Below are 11,742 nucleotides of genomic sequence, written 5' to 3' on the forward strand. Positions count from 1 at the left end.
ATCTCATTTCCCCGTGGGCATCGGAATCACACATGCGCACTTCGTGTATTTCTGTCCCTCCGTCAAGGTTAGAATTCATCTTTCTACCCCGTCCTACAAGTCTCTCACACAGAAACACACACGCTCTCTCTATCGAACATGCCCACCCCTTTAATTCCGCCCACCCACAGCCACTAATGTCTCAAAGGATAATTATGTCTCTCACACATATGCCTAAGGTTAACTCGAGTTCCGGAACCATATGAATACATACAATGGGATTCTGGCAGAGCACCTTTTGTTTTGAGATCTCTCTCTCTCTCTCTCTCTCTCTCTCTCTCTCTCTCTGTCTCTCTCTCACACACACACATGCGCACGTAGACATTGTTTATCGCTTAATTTTTTGGGCAGTTGCATGCACACCGTTTGTTTATCTCTGTGATGCTTTAAGTATGCCTCGCACACATCCTATCTACCTATCCCTTAATATAGATATGGGTCACACAAACTCCTTCTCCCTACTAGCAAGTTGCCCATGTGTTGGATGGAACATCGAGATGCATTTTTATGATTAGTTTATCTTGTGGGAGAAAAAGATGAACGAGGGAATGCCTTATTTGAAAATGTGGAGAGGGGTGTGGGTTTCTTTTTGCAAAATTGCCATAGTTTCCTTCCTATCCATCAGATATAAATCAGATGGCCTATATTGCAGGATGGCAGGAACACCATCATCACCAACTCTGTTTTTATAAGAGTAGAGATATGTAAGTGTCATTGCCCCCCACCCACCCACCCACTCACACATACACACTTCCCGACACCGAAGGAGTAGGGTGACACCTCAATCTTGATACTAATCTATCGACTGACTTCTCTCTCAAACACACACACACACTACCTGACATCGAAGGAGTAGGGTGGCACCTCGATCTTGATAGTAATCTATCTACTCCTCTTTCAAACACATACAGATACACACACGCGCGCTCGCTAGTTATGCCTCTATGCCTACCGCGCACACTCTCGATACGTCTTTCTCTCCTCCCCCCCCCCCAACCCCAACAATGACAGCTGAAGGGCGACAACTCGATCTGATCTTAATCTGTCAATCGGTTTCTCTCTCAAACATTGTGTCTTTGTGCCTCACTCAAACACACGAGATACGGCTTTTTCTCTGTAGCCCCCTCGATATGTAGACTTCTCGCGCGCGCACAGCTGTAGTGACGATGACGCGCCTCATGTGATAGTTTTCACCCTGTTTTCTGTTAATTAACAAGACAATCTTTTCTTTGTTACTACTAGTGAATCTGAAATCATTCGGGACAGACATATAATATATCACTTCAACCCAATTATCGCAGTAACTATTTTAAGAGAAACTAGCAGATGCCCATGCGTTGCACGAAACATCAAGATGCATTTGTATGAGTAGTTTATCTTGTGAGAGACTAGCAAGATGCCCATGCGTTGCACGGAACATCAAGATGCATTTATATGAGTAGTTTATCTTGTGAGAGAAAAGGATGAATGAGGGAAGGCCTTATTTGCCAATGTGGAGAGGGGTGTGGGTATCTTTTTGCAAAATTGCCATAGTTTCCTTCCTATCGATCAGATATAAATCGGACGGCCTATATTGCAGGATGGTACGCACACCATCATCACCAACTCTGTTTTTTATCTCTAACGAGCAAGATGCCCATGCGTTGCACGGAAAATCAAGATGCATTTGTATGAGTAGTTTATGTTGTGGGAGAAAAGGATGAACAAGAGAATGCCTTATTTGCAAATGTGGAGAGGGGTGTGGGTATCTTTTTTGCAAAATTGCCATAGTTTCCTTCCTATCCGTCAGATATAAATCGGATGGCCTATATTGCAGGATGGCAGGCACACCATCATCACCAACTCAGTTTTTTATAAGAGTAGAGAAACTCCTATAAAAGACTCAATTGGTGATGATGGTGTGTCTGCCATCCGTCATTTCTGACGATCAGATCTGCATCTAACGACTATGATGTAAGTCATGGCATTTCTACAACAAGACCCCACTTCTCTGCTCCAATTTGCAGAAACCCCTTAGTATCTTGAAACCAACCACATCCCTCCCCCACCTCATCAAAACAGCCACAAGGAATATATTTTGAGTGAAACCTAATACGAGTATATTTTTAGTGATATATACACCAAACTAGAGTGTTTTTCTTTCAAGTTTGTGAACATGTATTATTTTATTTTGGATCTGTTGCAACGCACGGGCACATTGCTAGTAAGAGTAGAGAAAAGGATCAACAAGGGAAGGCCTTATTTGCAAACATAGAGAGGGGTGTGGGTATCTTTTTGCAAAATTGTGGTAGTTTCCTTCCTATCCATTAGATATAAATCCGACGGCCTATATTGCAGGATGGCACGCACACCATCATCACCAACTCTATTTTCTACTCCCTCTGTTCCTAAATATTTGTCTTTTTAGAGATTTCAACAAGTGACTACATACGGTGCAAAATGAGTGAATCTACACTCTAAAATATGTCTACATACACATCCGTATGTGGTAATCCATTTGAAATCTGAAAAAGACAAATATTTAGGAATGGATGGAGTATAAGGGTAGACATGGAGATATATCTCCAGCATGGTCTACAACAAAAATGTGCTGGACTGGTTAGCGCCGGATGCTCGCAACGCGATGACCTGAGTTCAAATTTTGTCTTTAACTTTGATTTTTGTATTATATATTACTTATTTAATATGTACTTATTTCGCTATTGTACTGACAGTGGAACCCATAGAGTACTTAGAATATAAGATTAAGGATGGACTTGTTTCTTTTTAACTTTCTGTGCGAAGCTATAGCCACCCTGCAAGTCACGTGTACACTGTACATGCAATTAACTTTTTATAGAGGGAGAATCATACACGCAATTAAATTAAATGGATTGGATGTGACTACTATTTCCAGCATAAGAGCATCTCCAATGGCAGCCGGCGAATTTCCTCCCGCTCCCTTCCGCGGAGGACGACATCAAACGCCAGCGGCATACATTTTCACAAATCTAACCAGACGAAATTCGTGCAAACACGGACTGTTTTCATATAAGCATGCAGGATTTCATATAAAAAGCTGGATCTTCATATAAACATGATGGATTGCATTACATTTACATGAACTAAGCGGTGCTAATCCGGCTCTCTTGGTATAATTAATACTCCCTCCGTCTGGAAATACTTGTCCTAGAAATGGATGTATCTAGATTTATTTTAGTTATAGACACATCCAATTTATCCATTCTTAGAACAAATATTTCCTGCCAGCAGAAGAGGGAGTACCTAATCTAAATGGCTGCCTGCGGATCCCATTATCTTCCACATGTCCGGCAGACACTTGCGGGGTCGACGAAGGTCCTCTAAAGAGACGAAGCAGCAAAGAAACCACCTAAATGCATAGTCGTCGCCTCGGTGGTGGACTTCATGGGACCCAAGTGGCGGCGGCCTCCCATGTTCTACTTCTCCTCGATGATGGTGGCAGACACGGAGAAGCTGGCCACTGACTCGTCGCTCTCCACACACTCATGCCTGCATGGCGTTGCCACAGGCATGGGAGGCGCGGCCGCAGGCACGGGAGGTGCACCCACAGACACGGGAGGCACGGCCACCGCAGACACTGGTGGCGCAGTACGACGCGGCAGCGATGACGCCCGTACCGGCGTGCTCGCCGCCGTGCCGGTGTGGAGCAACTCGCCACTCCTCATTGAGCTGAACTGGAGTGGCGAGTTGCTAAACCACGTGCCGGATTGGGGCGGCAACTAGCTCCGTCGGGCCAAGCGAGGTTGATGAAGCACCGAGCGGCCTCGCCCGTATCCGGAGGATTCGGCGGGCCACCTAGCCGGGTAGTATGCCGGAGAATGGCTGCTGGGAAGCCACAGGAAGAGTGGAGAAAATGGTGGAGGAGGAGATGGGGGAGCGGCGGAGGGGTGCGATTCTTGCCCGGTGTCTGTCTGGCCTCGTTTAAATAGAGGGCGGACGGTAGGAGCTTGGCCGGCATCTAGCCTAGTTCAAACTGAGGGAGGACGGGAGGAGCTTGGCCGGTGTTGCGTTTAATTCTGGCCCACTCATGAACAGACGTGTGGCCGGAGTAGGTTTCTCGGTTTGCATGTGGGTTTAACGGACGGGTTTGATGGAGGCGAGGAGGCGTGTTTAGCCGGGCGTGCAGCGGGCGACACAGTACTATTCGATTTGACAGCGGGCGATGCAGTTCCTGATACGGCTTAAATGCAGACGAGGGAGGGGTAGCGGTTCCTGAAATGTTGAACGACCAATCATGCATCGTCCTTCAATTAGCATCGTGCGTGCATGATGGAAGTAATGGGAGGAGGAGCGGGAAAAGAGGTTGCACGATGTGAATGCAACACAGTTTGCACTCATATAAAGGCGCCCCTCCATTCCAATGCATCTACCACATCGTACGCACCTAAGCATTTGCCTAAGCACCTACACTAAGCACAAAAGTGCTCACTCCATACCCATGGTGGTGATGCGCGCAAGCGGCAAGCGGCTGTGCCAGATGGTCCACGACACCAGCCTGCGACATGGCGCCAAGGATCGTCTCCAGACGGTGTTCGTGACCGGCTGGTGGATGGCCACCGTCGACGCCAACTACGACTCTCAATTGGACCAGATGATCGTTGCGACCACCAACAAGTTCACCATCCTCAAGAAGCTCGGGGACGACATCGTCGTACTCCTCCTGCCCGCGTGCCCGGGCACCTCATTGCCTGCCACCCTAATCAGCCTACATGGTCGTAACCTCTTTCAAGCACTGGTGGCCCTACGACTGCCCGTCGACGCCACAAAGAATGTCCACCTGGAGGTCGCACTTGCCATGAGGCGCCTTGCCCTACAAGAATTCGTCGACCTACACATCCACATGTACGGGCAAATCGTGTACATAGGTATCTACAAGGCCATTGAGGACGCTGCGACGTTAGCCTTCCTCAACCGGCCGGAAGCCTTGGATGCCTTTGCTGAGAAGCACCTTGACCATGCCACAAAAGCCGCTACTTCTTAGCCACCGGTCGGTGGCACGACGCACTAAGTTGAGGAGGAGGAGGTTGTACGTTGATGGATGCATCTTTCTTCTTGCCTCCTGTAACCACCACTGTGATCACATCATCGTGGCCTTAATTCTTATTGTGCTATTGCATTCTCGTTCTAGTCAATACCGACATGTGCGATCCCTTTGCTTAGTTGTATGCATCACTGTAACTAGTACTCCATCCGTCAATTTATAAGTTGTGCTTAACTTTTCCATCAATTTCGTGTAACGCACGGGCATCTTGCTAGAAACGCTAGAACATGTCGGACTGCATGTGACCGAACTGACGATGTGCCAACCTAGCTACTACGTACCCTACTTATCTAGCGGAAACAGCCCCGCCCTAGCGTTTCCAATCGTTATTTCTATCTATTGATCGTGCCAAGGAGCAGAACCAAAGGTTACAATTTATACATTTTTCTCTACTCCTACTCCTATAAAAAGACTCGGTTGGTGATGGTGGTCTATCTGCCATCCGTCGTTTCTGACCATTAGATCTGCATCTAATGGCTGTGAGGTAAGTTGTGGCATTTTTGCAACAATAGCCCACTTCTCTAGTCCAATTTGCAGAAAACCCCTTATTATCTTGAAAGCAACCACATCCCTCCCTCACCTCATCAAAACAGCCCGAGAAATATATTTTGAGTGAAAAGTAATATATTGGGAGTATATCAAAACAAGAGTGATTTCTTTCAAGTTTGTGAACAAGTACTACTATTCTACTACTTCGAATTCGTCGCAACGCAAAGGAAAAGGCCTACCGCATTCGCGTCGCACCCCCACACGCCTGGGAATCAAGAGTACTCAACGGCCCATCCGGCATGCCACATAGCTAGGGAAGGTGTGATGCCTAGCATTTTCACTTTCATGTGGGACCGCCGTTGAGCAAACCGACCATTGGCAAACCGCACCCCGCTCGTCGCCGGGTTGGAAAACAGAAACGAGGGGAAGATCTAGCTGTAGCACGGAAGCCAAGAAATTTGGTGTCTGACGGGGCTCGTTGATAGAGTGTTATTTATTCATAACTAGCAAGATGCCCATGCGTTGCACGGAAAATCAAGATGCATTTGTATGAGTAGTTTATGTTGTGGGAGAAAAGGATGAACACGAGAAGGCCTTATTTGCAAATGTGGAGAGGGTGTGGGCATCTTTTTGCAAAATTGCCATAGTTTCCTTCCTATCCGTTAGATATAAGTCGAACGGCATATATTGCAGGATGGTAGACACACCATCATCACAACTCTATTTTTTATAAGAGTATAGATATAGATATAGATATAGATATAGATATAGATATAGATATAGATATAGAGAGTAGAGAGTAGAGATTGGTTACCAAATCTCATGCGTGCAATGCACGTGTAGCTTACTAGTTGGTCACCAAATCTCATTCGGGTTTGACACGAGCTCGTACTACGGGAGCACCACAAGGCCTGCTGCAGGAGTTACCATTTCCCTCTCGGGGATCATGGGACCGAGCTTCAATGGCTTAGTGCACCGGCCTATGAGTCAATGACATGTGGACCTTAAATGTGGCTGGCCCACATGTCATTCACATGGCGGTGGCATGGTTCGCGACTCACTTGTTTGAGATGAACCAGCCAGTGGTGGCGTGGTCGTGGCGAGGGTGCTATAGTTGGGCATCGAGGCGTTACGAGGCGTAGATTGCCACACCGGCGGGTACTACCTGTAGTACAGAAGTACTCCAACTGAGGATTGATGCCCGGGACGAAATGTGTCACAGCCGCTGGATGAAAATTCGATGGTGCAGGAGTATGGATCGGAGCAGGCAAACCGCGTCCAATCGGGTGTGGCTGTGGTAGAAAGTTGATGGTCGTCGCAGTTCAGCTGGCCCGCATGTCGTGCACACAAAGGCAGAGGAGTGGTGGGGCCGAGAGAGATGAGGCGCACGTCGGGAGACATCGTGCCGTCAGTTGGAGGAGCATCGTGGGAATCGCGTATTGGTGTGGCAGTGGTAAAAACAAGAAACGTGATGGTCGCCGTGGTTCAACTTCCATGGACAAGATGTCATGTCTGCTAACACATGCATTGCATGCCGCTCACTACAAGGAGCAGAGTAGAGAAAACTTGTCCCAAAGATACCATTTTTCCGATAAAATTCTCGAGATATCATTAGTTTTTACACATGAGATTACTCCTTCAAGGGTCAATCACAATAGGTTTTTTGTAAAAAAATGCATCTTGATGTTCCCTGCAATGCACGAGCATCTTGCTAGTTATAGAAGAAGGCCACACGGGCATCTTGCCGTAGGGTGTGCCACAGACCCAAACCCAGTTTTCTTTTCAGACGATTAGGTGCACCGGATGTCGTGCCATGCTAAAAAATGTTAAAAAACAGCTCCAAATTTTTTAGAACATGTTATCTTCAAACCATCAAAATAGCCCAAGGAATATATTTTGAGTGAAGCATGATTTACTTTTAATAATATATGTATATCAAAACTAGAGTGTTTATATTTCAAGCCCGTGAACAAGTATTATTCTACTACTTTGGATTCATTGCAACACACGGGCCAACACATTGGTAGTAGTAGTCTCTATCTCTATCTCTACTCTACTCTTATAAAAAAATAGATTTGTTGATGATGGTGTGCCTGCCATCCTCCAGTATAGGCCGCCCGATTTATATCTGACGGATAGGAAGGAAACTATGGCAATTTTGCCAAAAAAATAGCCACACCCCTCTTATACTAGCAAGATGTCCATGCATTGCACGGAACATCAAGATCTTGTGGGAGAAAAGGATGAACGAAGGAAGGCCTTATCTACAAATGTGGAGAGGTGTGCGGGTAAATTGTCATAGTTTCCTTCCTATCCGTTAGATATAGATCGGACAGCCCATATTACAGGATGGCAGGCACACCATCATCACCAACTCTGCTTTTTTATAGGCCGTCTGATTTATGTCTGATGGATAGGAAGAAAACTGTGGCAATTTTGCAAAAATAAACCGACACCCCTCTCCACATTTGCAAATAAGGCCTTCCCTCTTTCATCCTTTTCTCTCACAAGATAAACTACTCATACAAATGCATCTTGATGTTCTGTGCAACGCACGAGGATGTTTCCTTGGGGGTCTCTCCAGCGCGGCATGGCCATAGTTGCAAGTTGATGCCCCTTGAGATGCCGACGTTGAGGGGCACTCGGATTTTGTCCGATGAGCAGGTAAGATGAGTTTGATCACGTAGTAAATGCATTCTAAAGACTACTTCCGTGTCCATTTCCTAATTCTCCCCCTGCCCACTGTTTCACAGGTTAGGCTCTGTGCGAGTGGAGATTGGCTTGCATATGTATGGGAGGGTACCAACATCAATTTGCACAACATTTACAACGGTGACACCGTTCCCGTAGAACCTTTGTCCAACATTGGGGTCAGCCATGCAACGGGCCACCGCCTGAATTGGTACGATGGAACCACGGTGAGATTGAAGAAGATAGCACAAACCTTGCACATGCCGGTCAAAGGTGGACGATGATGTCTGCGGCCAATTTGTTGTCGTACGAGTACGAAGACGCTGTGCTCCTTTCTAACCGCATCTTCACGGTGACAAACCAGGGGACTTGTTTCGTATGGGACACATCCAACGGTATACTCCCTCTCTCTCAGTTTATTTGTTCTAATTTTTTTTGTTTTATAAGTTTCAAATTCAAATTTAGAGCTCCCCATCACATGTTGAGATTACAATGTCCATTAAATCGTTGTGTGCATGTATAGTAAAGAAACAAATCTCGAGTTTGCCACGAGTTTGTGCAGCGCTAGCACCACAAGGCCTGGCGCAGGAGTTACATTTACCTCCCGGGGCCCTCAGGTCTGAGCTTCAGCGCCTTACGACACCTGCCTTTGAGTCAATAACATGTGGACCCGATAGGTGGCTGGTCCACATGTAATGCTCCCGAAGGCAGAGGGGAAGTGGGACAGAGAGGGGTGAGCCACAGGTTGGGGGACGTGTGGTGTCATGGGTTCGAGCGACATCATGGGAATCGCATGTGGCTGTGGTAGAAACTTGATGCTCGCCGCATTTCAGTTGGCCCACATGTCATGCACACAAAGGCAGAGGGGCGGTGTGGCCGAGAGGGGTGAGGCGCTCGTCGGGGTACGTGGTGCCATAGGTTGGAGCGACGTCGTGGGAATCGCGAGTGGCAGTGGATGAAACGTGATGGTCGCCATAGTTGAACTTCCATGATCAAGCTGTCATGTCTACAGACACATGCATTACATACCGATCTCTAGAAGGAGTAGTAGAGAAAGCTAGGCAGATAAATAGTTCCTTATAGTCAAGCGGACCCACGCTACTATTTGTTCCAAAGACATGCACACCATCGAAATAGTCCATCTATATCAATATACATAGAGACGGAATTTTTTTACAAGAGAGGAAATATTTCATCCATCCATAATGCCCTGCTGCTGGTGCAGCATCTTCTTCTTCTTCTTCTTGTTCTCATTTTCTGTGGGATACGGCTTCGCAACAAGCTCTCTGGACCTTGCAGCTATCTCAAAACTCACACGGGCATCGAGGGTAGAATATTTTATCCGCTCGTACGTCAAGGGATAATTCTCCCATCTAGACGACCTTAATGCCAGCGTCTCATCACCCTTCTAAGGATTTGTTCCGAGCACAAAATTTGCTACGTCGAATAGGGATGGTGTCAGTTTATCACAATCTTCTACAAGAATTTTTATTTTGGTTTGTAGGTCAGGATGCTTTTCAAATCAAGGTTGTACGGCTCCAACTTCTATTTGTCCCCTGCGATGGTTGCCCCACAGAAGTATATGTCGTCCTGAGACAAGAAATCGTGAAGCTCACCTGGTACGAAGGGCGCATGTATGATGTGGTACACAAAAACATCATCTTCGAGGCACAGCGGAAGGACGGCGGCGCGTTGGATCTTCCAAGTGGCATGCTCTGTGTACTCTGCGTCGAGACCGATGACATTCATCTCCACCTTTTGGAGGGAGTTGGATACATTGTTGATCCACTTCTGAACAACCCTTGGGTGGTTGTTGACTGTGGCAGCTATGCTCAATGAGCCTTCGACGAGGACATGTTGGGCGCTAAAAACCTGCATCTAGATCTCTTTCGCCATTTGGAACCGCTGGACCGAAGGGCTATGGTTTGGAGAATTAGGATTAGATGGCTAGTCTAACTGAAGAAGATGATTATTTATAGGGGCTTCGGAATTACTCCAGGAGGATGTGAAGAGGTTAAAACAATGTGAATGCAGTGTGGTTTGGATGCAAATGAAGATCAAGGAGTAGTGAAGAAGCCGAGGAAAATTGGTACCTGATGGAGAAGTAAATGGGAGAAGTGGCCTACAGGCAGTTGATTAGACGGCTAGGTAGACTAAACGAAAAGGTTGCGCGGGTAGACTGAGGAGTGGAGCCTGTCCCTGTACATGCCCATCCTCTCGGTGCCACTGGCTAGTTGAGGTCACTCTTTCGAATCATCGTGGTGAGACATTTAATGATTCCTTTTTATTTCTACACCCCCCCTGACAGGTGGGACCTATGCAAACGGATAAAAAATGTGTCGTAGCTGGTTCGATGGATATTGGCGCATGCGTGGGAGACACAACATTCTCTAGTTAAGGAATATGAGGTTATCCTCAAAAAATAAAAGTCCTTCTTCACGCTTCCGCATGCACGAGAATTTGGTTCTGCTCGCAATATCGATGATCCTGGAGGATGAAGTGAACCCAGAGGCATGCTAGCACGGGAGTACTACTCATGTTCCTACTACTCCTACTAGTAGTACTAGTACAACTGTGGTACACCTGATGGTGAAAATACTATTATTCATCCGGTCCTCACAGTGAAGTGACAAGACCCTGCGCCTGAGGTGACACCAGTCCAGACGGCATGTCCAGGTTACCAAAGTCAGCCTCACCTTTTGCACTGTGCAGTCACTGTCACCGCCGTTGTATAGCATGCCTCGCCTCGTCTCCCTCTCCCCTAGCACCACTCCATCTCCATCTCCATCTTGCCGGAGATCCTGAGGTCACTCTTCATCATCTCACTATGCCCCCGCGTACCCTCGCCTCGCTCGCCTCCCCCAGTACTACTATTCCCTCGCTAGCCGTTCTAGCACCGAAAGCCTTCTCCCTCATAAATCAAGCCCCCCAAAACCCCACCTTCCAAACTCCACCATGTCTGAACGCGAACCGCGCAGCATCCATATGAGCTACGATTGGAGCAACATCCCCAGTGATGTCCTCAACCTCTGTTGTTCGTGTACGGATATTTTGAGCGCCATGTGGCTGGCTGCATGCTCTATGTGGGGGTTTTACAGTTTTAGAGGCATGTGGCACATCAAAGTTGTGCATTTTGGGTATTCAACATATGTTTGGCCCACATCCAAAGTGATGGTGGTTGTCCTCTTGCACCCACTTAAGTGGTTATCAGCGATATCGATGCTTTCCATCTGCAGGCCCGCTTGGTCCATCTCTACTTTTTGGTAGACAACGAGAGAGGCTAATTTGACTTAGGAGGGGATTATTTTTTGCTTCTAATACGGTATATACATATAGGTCATGCTCTTGGATGACATGATACAGTTTGAGCACACACACATGCATGTGTACGCATCAATCCCTCCCATCGAGTTGAAGTGGCTAGTACAATGACACGTCATGAACCAATCTCGCTCTGTGTG

The sequence above is a fragment of the Triticum dicoccoides genome, chromosome 3A, assembly GCF_002162155.2.
Source record: "Triticum dicoccoides isolate Atlit2015 ecotype Zavitan chromosome 3A, WEW_v2.0, whole genome shotgun sequence".
Classification (NCBI taxonomy): domain Eukaryota; kingdom Viridiplantae; phylum Streptophyta; class Magnoliopsida; order Poales; family Poaceae; genus Triticum; species Triticum dicoccoides.